Source organism: Pseudophryne corroboree, chromosome 3 (genome assembly GCF_028390025.1).
Source record: "Pseudophryne corroboree isolate aPseCor3 chromosome 3, aPseCor3.hap2, whole genome shotgun sequence".
NCBI classification, from domain to species: Eukaryota; Metazoa; Chordata; class Amphibia; order Anura; family Myobatrachidae; genus Pseudophryne; species Pseudophryne corroboree.
This window is the reverse complement of record NC_086446.1, coordinates 381,681,858-381,694,295: the sequence shown is the minus strand read 5'-3', so window position 1 is coordinate 381,694,295 and position 12,438 is coordinate 381,681,858. Positions and strand designations below refer to the sequence as shown.

General features: G+C 46.2%; 1 protein-coding gene and 1 pseudogene across 3 annotated transcripts in view; both read right to left on the bottom strand.

Moving 5' to 3' along the window:
* Positions 1–12,438, bottom strand: part of MYO1D (myosin ID) — a 341,746-nt gene that overhangs the window by 166,533 nt on the left and 162,775 nt on the right. The gene's annotated exons all lie outside the window — the stretch shown is intronic.
* On the bottom strand, positions 3,832–3,950 carry LOC134896854 (5S ribosomal RNA; annotated as a pseudogene).

The window sequence follows — 12,438 nt, the reverse complement described above, 5'->3', positions numbered from 1 at the left end:
GGATGGGTGCATTAAGAAATGCCAATCCAGTTTTAATATCCATATGGACCGGCATCCATTGAGTGACTATCACTCCTTAGTGGGTAGTGTGTTAAATAAAACAGATTGTTGGGTATGCTCTCAAGTACCTCAAGGTCATAGCAAATCAGGGCTAGTACCATTTCCTTTAACGTTAGGGGAGGTACTTGAGTTAAGTGGTGGGAGACGGGTGGACAGGAGGTTTAATATCTCCAGCCCTCCTAGTTTGAAGCTCCACCAATACCATGTGGATAGGTCCCTATTATGTTTTAACATCTCCAATCCCCGAAAGCCAGGAAATTGGGAAGTGTCATGGAGTAACCAAACCATGACCTTTTCGCATAGAGCAGATAGAATGCTTACAGATACAGAGCTTATACGCCACATAGCCAGTAGAGGAAAATCTTTCCGATATAGGTATACCTTAGGAAATAGGATTACGAGAGTTGGAGAGGTATCACCAGGATACTGTGCACATATCGTACAAACTGATACGTGTACTAGACAGATGGGAGAATTAGGGTTAGGAGATTTCACATGGAAGATGTGTAATATGGTTATGTCCTACTCCGTCCCATATGTTCTCCCCGATGATGCATATTTCATATGCGGGAGGAAGGCGTATAAGTGGCTTGCCCCAAACTCTGAAGGATTGTGTTATATTGGAAAAGTACTGCCTGAAGTAATGACTGTATCACATGACAAAATGAAAGACATACACCGTGTTGCCCAAACTCCTTATACTCACACCCATTACGAGCACGTAGTTAAACGGCACCTGATAGAAAGAACAGAGCATCCGGCCTCTGACATGATCCATGAATCCACCGGGATTCAGGTTCTAATCGCGTTAGATTTCACTAGCACCGCCTGAGGAGTGTTGAATTATAAATACATATCTGCGCTCGCAAATTTGTTAGATAATATCACTGAAATGTATGATGACACGTTTAGGTATACTGGAAGAGAACTTCAAGCTTATAAAACAGAACTGGTACAGCATAGAATGGTTCTTAATTACCTCACAGCAGTGACAGGCGGATATTGTGTCACACTGGCAACACAATACGGCGTGAAATGTTGCACATATATTACGAATAGCACCGAGGACCCGGTCGAGGTCATAGACCAAAAGATGGACGATATTCTCCAACTGAAGTGGGAATTTCGCAGGAGACACAATCTCACTCTTGCTGCTGTAGGTAATGAGCTGACTGGTTGGGTGTCATGGTTGAACCCGCGAAATTGGTTCTCTGGTTTAGGAGACTGGGCTCAAGGAGTCATAATGGATGTTGGGAAGTTTCTCCTATGTATCTTAGGTGTTATCATAACGATTGGCTTGATATTTAGATGCGGTCAGGCTTTAACGAAGTGTAAACGAAGTACCAGGGTGATGAGTTTAAGGAGTGAGGAAACTGTAATTCCAATGGATTTGATTTATGACCAAAATGTAGAAACAATGATGTGATGAAAATGCGATTTCTACGGTCCGTTTCTTTCACCTGTTTTTCCGTTTCCTCCAAGGTAAAAAGACCCACTTGGACGAGGAATTTGATGAGCCGATATACAGACAACAGATGGATTAAAGAAGAAGTTTTGACAACCTGATACACAGATTTTTGATGAACTTTGCCATAGATCCCCAGTTTCCCTAGAAATTTTAAAATTACGCTAGCCCAACACTTTTGTAAATCTATGGACATTGACAAAGCTTTTGCTCGCACCTTATGGGCAAAAGCACAAAGAAGACTGCATTCAACAGACACCGAACAAGACTTCAACCGACAAATGTTCATTTACCTGACATAGAATACCACTGCATTTACCGTAATTATGTCTTTTCTTCATCTCTACAACCTTCAGGTAATTACACACATAGTATAGGGAATACAGGCACAGATATCAGCAATCACATTCATGTATCATCAACTAAAATGTGCTCCCCCATTTTGTTACAACCAAAAGCCGAAAAGAGCTCGGTAAAGTTTGACAGCCCATCCACAGACCCGTACCACGGGATAAGAAGGAATTCAAATGTATACTTCGCAATGCCTCGAAGCTTGATGTACAACACGTACGGCACGATGATACATGACCCCCCAAACATGGATTCATACACACATGCTTCTACTATCTCACTAGGTCATACCCTCTTCACACCTTCTCCACTCTCCTCCCTTACCCAACCATGGAAATGTATTAACCCCTGACATATATTTTTCTCTTTTTGAAATGTTTTAGAAGGTGGCAGTTATTGTTGACTGCCAAAGGGTGGACTGTCAAAGTCAGAAAAATATCTCTATACACACTGCCATATTTGCACCTCATACACGTCCGCACTGCGCATGCGTACGCTCTCCCGTGCGTGCGCATACTCACAGTCGCGGGCACCCGCAGGCGCACGGTATGCGTATTTACGGTAGAGTTTATGTGATCGTAGCGTGCGACTCAATCGTTACATATTTTAACTATATAATGTATTTTGTAGATCATGGTCCCTTTGATAGATTCTGAAAGTTTAGTTAATATAGCATGTTCCTGGACAGGGGGATCCCTCTTTGTATTGTACGAAGGGTCTAACAGGAGTCATACAGTGGTGTTTAGTACCCATCGGAAGAGTATTTAATTAGCAATATTCCGGTGTTGGTTTGGAGCGGATTAATCGCTCGTGCGAATAGTTATGGACATAAGAAGTTTATGTCCATTTACTATTATTTGCTCTTACTTAGCCATGCGGCGGGAAACCCAGTTTCCCTCCCACCTGAGCTGTTGGAAATCGTCACAGCCCACCTGTATGAATCAACCTATGACCTTTTGTTATAGTGCGAGGAGGAATTCCTGTGTCCAATGAACAATGAGATTGTAGGGACCATTGGATTGTATTGTGTGTGGGGCATAAATAGACAAGCCAATCACATCCAGCTCACTCTTCAACGGTTATCATTGCTGAAAATCGGGAGCTGGATGTCCAGAGGCGCATGCGATCGTTTCCCCTTGTGCGTAAGTGTTTCTCCGCAACCATATTGTTCTTACTGTTATTGTGAGCCATTTCTCTCTATTTCTCTCTCTTCTCCTCTTTCTCTCTTATTTTCCCTTAAAACATAATTGTATTGTATTGTATTTCCTGTGTAGTTATCTGGTTAGGTAGTCTATGTTATATTGTAGTGTATGACTTGTATTGTGTTAATTCTTTTGCAAGTATATCATTCATAATATATATATATTAGGCGTTGGACCCTAAGCTCAGGTATCTGTGTATTTCTTATAGTGTTTAGTATTCTCAGAGCGTCGGTGACGCTCGAACAGCATTTGAGTTAATAAGGTTACACTAGGTTGCATCTACACCCTATTTCTACACTAAGGTTTTACTGCATAATATACTGTTTATGGTTTAGATATAAAGGTTTAACATTGTGAGCGTCAGCGCCGCTGGTGATCTCCTCGTGGTCCCGAGCGTCCGCTACGCTATAGCGAATCATTACGTTAGACGGCAGCCAATAGCGTGCCTGCCTGTGATCTCTTGGCCGTGAGCGAACGTGACGCTTGAGCGTCTCGACTACGGCTAAGCGATTGCTACGCAACGAGCGTACCCTTACGGTACTCCATACGTGAATAGCGTACAGTGTTCTTAGACCTCATAAAGGGTTTTATATAAGATAAATATTTAGCTTTATCAGGTATTCAATTCGAGAAACCTGGATTGCACACATATACCTGTGCCTGTTTGTTGCAAAAGGTCCAGGCCTATAGGAAGGAAGTAAACAGTGATGATCCTGCTGTTAGTGCTTGGTCAGGATTGATTGTGGTGTCATACTACTACTACACTTGGTATTCCCTGGGGGTCACCCTTCCAGGTACTGGCCAGGCCCAACACTGTTTGGCTTCCAAGATCAGGCGAGATTGGGCGTGTACAATGTGGTATGATAGTAAAAAAGTGACACATATCCTGACGCACTAATGAGAGTGCATCTGAAATAATTTTTCAAGCTCTGCTTGAAAAAAAGAGGGAGTGGTATGGAGTAAGAATCACAAGATTATGAAGCGTGGATCTGCTGTTCGCGTTAGACAGAGGGGGTCCTCTGAATCCCGGATGAGAGTCCACAAAGTAGGAAACAGATTGTGCCAGATTCCTGGTTAGGATATTAGTATATGTAACACTAATGAAAATCGAATGACTTTATCGTGATAGGTACATTAAGTATGATAGAATAACTGCTAAACTGTTTCACCAAGTAGAGCGGAGCACTAATATGAAATATTAACTATTATCAGAGATTATCCTAGTTGAGAAAGAAGTGCACATACTTCAAAGGGTGAATACACAGGGCAATGTGTTATCATAGAACACATACGTATATTTATATTATTTAACTTTAGCAGCTGTCAAATAGAACAGTAAATCATGGATTCAGCTAGGACAGAAAAGTAAATAAATGCCCTAGGTAAAAAGAGTGTGAATTTCTGCAGAGTACTATGCTACTATTGTGATAAATTTCAGGTAACTGATTAAATGGTTACTATCTAAATTAGCGATAAAGAAGTACCGGTTACCACCCAGGTCCCCGGGTGGATATAGACCTGAAGAGCAATATAAGTACTCAGGAATTCATGTTAGGAGTCCATGAAATAAACAGAGGAGTAGGAAACCCATTCTGGATGGTAGGATATTGGAGGTCCTTTGTGTGAGAAGGAAGACGCATTTCCCCTGTGTAGCCGAGCTTGTTCACTTCCAATTGTGTCTGCAGTCTCTTATCAATCTATAATGGATATAGATAAACCAGGACACACCCTTCATTTTTAGAAGGTGTTCTTTCCTTATCCTTTATGTGGAGCTTTGTAACTGTTAGATACTAAATCTATTTTAATGTAACCAATAAAAAATATGTTCTTAATTCACTAATAACTAAATTTTCTCACTACTAATTACAATAAGAGTGCGCCCACACACAAGTCTTTTTCTCTTTAATGTTTTGTGTAAAGGGTACCGACAGCTCTCCCAGTGACCTCAAGTGTTGTGCAAAAATATTTACCTTTTTACCTCAAAGGAGGAGACCGAGAAACTAAGCACGAAGACCTAGGGCCCTTTGGAATAGAGTCAGCCTAACCCTGCAAACCTTACATATATAACATACAGCGGGTGGAGCTTGGACTGACGTCCCAGCATTTACAGCCCTGAGCAGAGCAGCATCAGAGGCGGGACGGGGCAGAGAAGGAGGCGGATTATTCTCCTCAGTGCCAGACTTTTTGACAGCATCAATCCGGGAAAGGCCCGCCCAGAGGTGCGGCTTGACAAAGATTGGCAGTGGTGGTGTAAATTCTAATTGGTGATCTTCTGTGATAAACTAGTTAGGTTAACTTTAGGTATATCCTGTTGGCCAGAAAATAAGACACAGAGACTACACATTCCCATACAAAAAATCAGTTTATTGTTTTGTTGTGTTCTCGGGCGGTTTCATGGAGGGGCACTTTGATGCTACCAGTTCTCAACAACATCCTACCACAAGTGAGCCTATTTTAAAAGCAGTATTATATTTGCTTAAATACCAGCGCTTTTTGGGGGTTATTCCGACCCGTTCGCACACAGCGGTTCTTCGCTGCAGTGCAAACGGGTCGGAACTGCGGCTGCGCGGCGCCCGCGCATCATTGCCCAGTGATGGGCAGTCACCAGGCAACGACACCAGTACCGAAGAAAGAGAAAGCAGGCCCAATCACAAGAAGATTGACAACGGGAAGGAGGATCGGGGCGTCTTCTCACCGTTTCCCGGGCGTGGTAAGGCGTACGCAGGCGTGTCCAGGCGTTTGGAGGGCGGATGTCTGACGTCACAGCCGGGACCTTCATCGCTGGAGCCGCCGCACTGGGTAAGTAGGTGCAGGGCTGGTCTTGTTTTGCAGGAAACATTTTTAGCATAGCAGGGCTGCACAAGTGATCGCAGCCCTGCTATGCTAAAATACACTCCCCCATAGGCGGCGGATAGTTGATCGCACGAGCAGCAAAAAGTTGCTACGTGAGATCAACTCGGAATGACCACCTTCATCTCTTTGTGATTATACTTGAAATTTTGTAGTGAAGCATGGATATTCAGCTAGTAATGAATAAATAAATACTTGCTGACATCTCCAATTAATTTCATACTGTAGTCACAGTTTTCATCTATATATTAAATCACTACAGGCTACTGCAATAATAAACAAAGTGGGTAATTCTTAAGCAGTGCACTGTTCCTGTTGGAAGGGCGGGTGTCTGTTGGAAGGGGTCAGGTTAGAGGGTCATAATGCATCAAAGGTAAAAAATCAACAACATTAACAAAAAAAACAAACATTGATTGTGTGCAAGTCATTAAAGAGTAGACTAACTGAATCAAACAAAGACATATATCAAACTGGTTGGACCTTTGTTTTATATAGTTACTTATTGCATGCATGCCATGTGTGCCCTATTCATGGGGTGGCCTTCTGTATGCCGAATGTCGGGATCCCGGCGCACATTATACCGGCGCCGGAATCCCGACACCCGGCATACCGACAGCTATTCTCCCTCGTGGGGGTCCACAACCCCCCTGGAGGGAGAATAAAAGTGTGGCGCGCGTAGCGCGCCACCGTGCCTGCAGCGTGGCGAGCGCAGCGAGCCCACAAGGGGCTCCTTAGCGCTCGCCACGCTGACGGTATTCCGGCGGTCGGCCTCCCGGCGCCGGTATGCTGGTCGCCGTGAGCCGGCATACCGTACTACACCCCTATTCATGGGTTGAGCAGGACTTCCTTTATTGAATGGAATTGAATCCTGCTGTATTAAAAGTACATAAACCTGTGCATACGTAAGACAACACTAGAACATATAATGATTACAAAAGACACTGACTCCCTAACATAAAAAGTTTTAAATACACATCATAAAAGGGGAGGCTTTGGGATCCCAACAGCCGGGATATCATACTGAATCCCATAAAAGCAACCAGCAGACTGCAGCTGGTGCTCTGCGGCATCTTAATGTAACAGCTACAGTAGATGGTTTAACTTCAGAGGTTGCAGCTGGATATTAGACACTATGGGGTATATGCAATTATAGTGTATATATATGCTATTGCGATCGAATTCCGGCTGGAATTCGACCGTTTTTGGATTCGACACAATTCGACAGTCGAATCCCGACCGCCGGGACCAGAGTTCGACATATTCAATAAAAAACGGATTAGACAGTCCCGCTGTCGGAAAACGGACCAATTGACGAATATGTGCGTCCTGGATTCGACTTCATGGACGGCACAAAAGTGTTCAATAATCTTGAAAAAAAAATGCGTGGGGTCCCCTCTCCTAAGCATAACCAGCCTCGCGCTCTTTCAGCCGATCCTGGTTGTAAAAATACGGGGGGGGGGGGGGGGGAATGGTGCCAAAAATACGGGGGACAAAACACGTAGGGGTCCCCCGTATTTTTTACACCAGCACCGGACTCCACTAGTCAGAGAGATAATGCCACAGCCGGGGGACACTTTTGGCCGTGGTACCCTGGAGGAGTGGGGACCCCTTAAATCAAGGGGTCCCCCCCCTCCAGCCACCCAAGGGCCAGGGGTGAAGCCCGAGGCTGTCCCCCCATCCAAGGGTGGTGGATGGGGGGCTGATAGCCTTGTGTAAAAAAAAAAAATATTGTTTTTTGTAGCAGAACTACAAGTCCCAGCAAGCCTCCCCCACAAGCTGGTACTTGGAGAACCACAAGTACCAGCATGCGGGGGGGAAACAGGCCCGCTGGTACCTGTAGTTCTACTACAAAAAAAATACCCAAATAAAAACAGTACACACACACCGTGACAGTATAACTTTATTACATACATGCACACCAACATACACACATACTTACCTATGTTGACACGAAGAGTCGGTCCCCTTCTCCACGTAGAATCCACGGGGTACCTGTAAATAAAATTATACTCACAACAATCCAGTGTAGATCGGTCCTCTTCTTGTTTGTAATCAACGTACTTGGCAAAATAAAAAAATGACAATCACGATCCACGCACTGAAAGGGGTCCCATGTTTACACATGGGACCCCTTTCCCCGACTGCCGGGACCCCCCGTGACTGCTGTCAAAGAGGGTCCCTTCAGCCAATCAGTACTGTATTGCATTGTCGAATCCAATTAGACAGATTTTTTTTGTCGAAAATGCCCCGTTTTTTGACATTTGCGGCAATTCCACCGCAACTGCATATACCCCTTAAGGACTGATTTTGAGGTGGGAGCACAGCCAAAGAATAAGAGCAAGTTATACCCCTTTCACAACATCAAAATAACCCAGGTTATCGCTGGGTTAACTCGAGTCCTGGCTCGATGTGAAAGGGTCCCCGAAAAATAACCCAGGTTCAATGACCCAGGAATCCAACCCAGGTAGTGAGCAGGGCTGGACATGGGTAACAGGACAGTGTGAACAGGTTACAGCATAAAGAGAGCCGGATCCCCAGCGCTGGGAGATTATGTCATCACAGTTAACACAGCACCAGTGTGCATTGTAAACAGGGCCGGCCCAGGAATAACCTAGGTCAGAGCCGCAGTGTAAACAAGGTCTGCCCCACGTCGGACCCAGGATTTTGGTACGAAAGGGATATAACTGTGCACCTTGGTAAAAGCAGAGAGATTTAGATTTATGAAGGAATTGTCCAAACTCAAATCTAAAATAAGATTTTACTCACCGGTAAATCTATTTCTCGTAGTCCGTAGTGGATGCTGGGGACTCCGTAAGGACCATGGGGGATTAGCGGCTCCGCAGGAGACTGGGCACAACTAAAGAAAGCTTTAGGACTACCTGGTGTGCACTGGCTCCTCCCACTAAGACCCTCCTCCAGACCTCAGTTAGGATACTGTGCCCGGAAGAGCTGACACAATAAGGAAGGATTTTGAATCCCGGGTAAGACTCATACAAGCCACACCAATCACACCGTATAACTCGTGATACTATACCCAGTTAACAGTATGATAACAACTGAGCCTCTCAACAGATGGCTCAACAATAACCCTTTAGTTAGGCAATAACTATATACAAGTATTGCAGACAATCCGCACTTGGGATGGGCGCCCAGCATCCACTACGGACTACGAGAAATAGAAATAGATTTACCGGTGAGTAAAATCTTATTTTCTCTAACGTCCTAAGTGGATGCTGGGGACTCCGTAAGGACCATGGGGATTATACCAAAGCTCCCAAACGGGCGGGAGAGTGCGGATGACTCTGCAGCACCGAATGAGCAAACTCTAGGTCCTCCTCAGCCAGGGTATCAAACTTGTAGACTCTTGCAAGAGTGTTTTAACCCGACCAAGTAACAGCTCGGCAAATTTGAATAAAGCCGAGACCCCTCGGGCAGCCGCCCAAGAAGAGCCCCTTTTCCTCGTGGAATGGGCTTTCACAGATTTAGGGTGCGGCATTCCAGCCGCAGAATGTGCAAGTTGAATCGTGCTACCGATCCAGCGAGCAATAGTCTGCTTAGAAGCAGGAGCACCCAGCTTGTTGGGTGCATACAGGATAAATAGCGAGTCAGTTTTCCCGACTCCAGCCGTCCTGGAAACATATACTTTTCAGGGCCCTGACTACGTCCAGAAAACTTGGAATCCTCCAAGTCCCAAGTAGCCGCAGGCACCACAATAGGTTGGTTCACATGAAAAACTGATACCACCTTAGGAAGGAATTGGGAACGATTCCTCAATTCCGCCTTATCCATATAAAATACAGATAAGGGCATTTGTATGACAAAGCCGCCAATTCTGATACACGCCTGGCCGACGCCACGGCCCACAGCATGACCACTTTCCACGTGAGGTATTGTAGCTCCACGGATTTAAGTGGCTCAACTCAATGCGACTTCAGGAAATCCAACACTACGTTGAGATCCCACGGTGCCACTGGAGGCACAAACGGGGGTTGACTATGCAGCACTCCCTTAACAAAAGTCTGAACTTCAGGCAGTGAAGCCAGTTCTATTTTGGAAGAAAATCGATAGAGCCGAAATCTGGACCTTAATGGAACCCAATTTTAGGCCCATAGTCACCTCTGACTTGTAGGAAGTGCAGAAAGCGACCTAGCTGAAATTCCTCCTTTGGGGCCTTCCTGGCCTCACAGCACGCAACATATTTCCGCCATATGCGGTGATAATGGTTTGCGTTCACTTCTTTCCTAGCTTTAAATAGCGTAGGGATAACTTCCTCCGGAATGCCCTTTTCCTTCAGGATCCGGCGTTCAACCGCCATGCCGTCAAACGCAGCCGCGGTACGTCTTGGAACAGACAGGCCCCCTGCTGCAGCAGGTCCTTGTCTGAGCGGCAGAGGCCATGGGTCCTCTGAGATCATTTCTTGGAGTTCTGGGTACCAAGCTCTTCTTGGCCACCCGGAACAATGAGTATAGTTCTTACTCCTCTCCTTCTTATTATTCTCATTACCCTGGGTATGAGAGGCAGAGAAGGGAACACATACACCGACTGGTACACCCACGGTGTTACCAGAGCGTCCACAGCTATCGCCTGAGGGTCCCCTGACCTGGCGCAATATCTTTGTAGCTTTTTGTTGAGGCGGGACGCCATCCTGTCCACCTGTGGCCTTTCCCCACGGTGTACAATCATTTGGAAGACTTCTGGATGAAGTCCCTACTCTCTCGGGTGGAGGTCGTGTCTGCTGAGAAAGTCTGCTTCTCAGTTGTCTACTCCGGGAATGAACACTGCTGACAGTGCTAACACATGATTTTCCGCCCATCGGAGAATCCTTGTGGCTTCTGCCATCGCCCTCCTGCTTCTTGTGCCGCCCTGTCGGTTTACATGAGCGACCGCCGTGATGTTGTCTGACTGGATCAGCACCGGCCGGTGTTGAAGCAGGGTCTAGCCTGACTTAGGGCATTGTAAATGGCCCATAGTTCCAGAACATTTATGTGTAGGGAAGTCTCCTGACTTTTCCATAGGCCTTGGAAGTTTCTACCCTGTGTGACTGCCCCCCAGCCTTGAAGGCTGGCATCCGTGGTCACCAGGACCCAGTCCTGTATGCCGAATCTGCGGCCCCCTAGAAGATGAGCACTCTGCAGTCACCACCACAGTGACACCCTGGCCCTTGGAGACAGTGTTATCCGCCGATGCATCTGAGAATGCGACCCGGACCACTTGTCCAACAGATCCCACTGGAAGATCCTTGCATGGGACTTGGCGAATGGAAATTCTTCGTAAGAAGCTACCATCTTTCCCAAGGCTCACGTGCATAGATGCACAGATACCTGTATTTGTATTAGGAGGTCTCCGTCTAGAGACGCCAACTCCTTGGACTTCTCCTCCGGGAGAAACCCTTTTTATCCTGTTCTGTGTCCAGAACCATACCCAGGAACAGTAGACGCGTCGTAGGAACCAGCTGTGACTTTGGAATATTCAGAATCCAGCCGTGCTGTTGTAGCACTTCCCGAGATAGTGCTACTCCGACGAACAACTACTCCCTGGACCTCGCCTTTATAAGGAGATCGTCCAAGTACGGGATAAGTACTTCGGCCATTACCTTGGTAAATACCCTCGTGCCGGGGACAGACCAACGGCAACGTCTGGAATTGGTAATAACAATCCTGTACCACAATTTTGAGGTACACCTGGTGACGAGGGTAAATAGGGACATGCAGGTAAGTATCCTTGATGTCCAGTGATACCCTGAAATTTTCCAGGCTTGCAATAATCGCCCTGAGCGATTCCATTTTGAACTTGAACCTTCGTATATAAGTGTTCAAGGATTTCAATTTTAGAATGGGTCTCACCGAACCGTCTGGTTTCGGTACCACAACATTTTGGAATAGTAACCCCGGCCTTGTTAAAGGAGGGGTACCTTGATTTCACCTGCTGGAAGTACAGCTTGTGAATTGCCGCCAGTACTACCTTTCTCCGAGGGCAGCAGGCAAGGCTGATGTGAGGCAACGGCGAGGGGGAGTCGTCTCGAACTCCAGCCTGTATCCCTGTGATACTACTTGCAGAACCTAGGGATCCACCTGTGGGCAAGCCCACTGATCCCTGCAGTTCCCGAGATGCGCCCCCACCGCACCTGTCTCCACCTGTGGAGCCCCAGCGTCATGCGGTGGACTCAGAGGAAGCGAGGGAAGATATTTGATCCTGGAACTGGCTGACTGGTGCAGCTTTTTCCTTCTTCCCTTGTCTCTGTGCAGAAAGGAAGCGCCTTTGACCCGCTTGCTTTTCTGAAGCCGAAAGGACTGTACCTGAAAATACGGTGCTTTCTTTAGGCTTTTGTGAGGAAACCTGAGGTAAAAAAAATTCTTCCCAGCTGTTGCTGTGGATACGAGGTCCCAGAGACCATCCCCAAACAATTCCTCACCCTTATAAGGCAGAATCTCCATGTGCCTTTTAAATGCAGCATCACCTGTCCACTGCCAGGTTTCTACTACCCTCCTGGCAGAATGGACCTTGCATTAA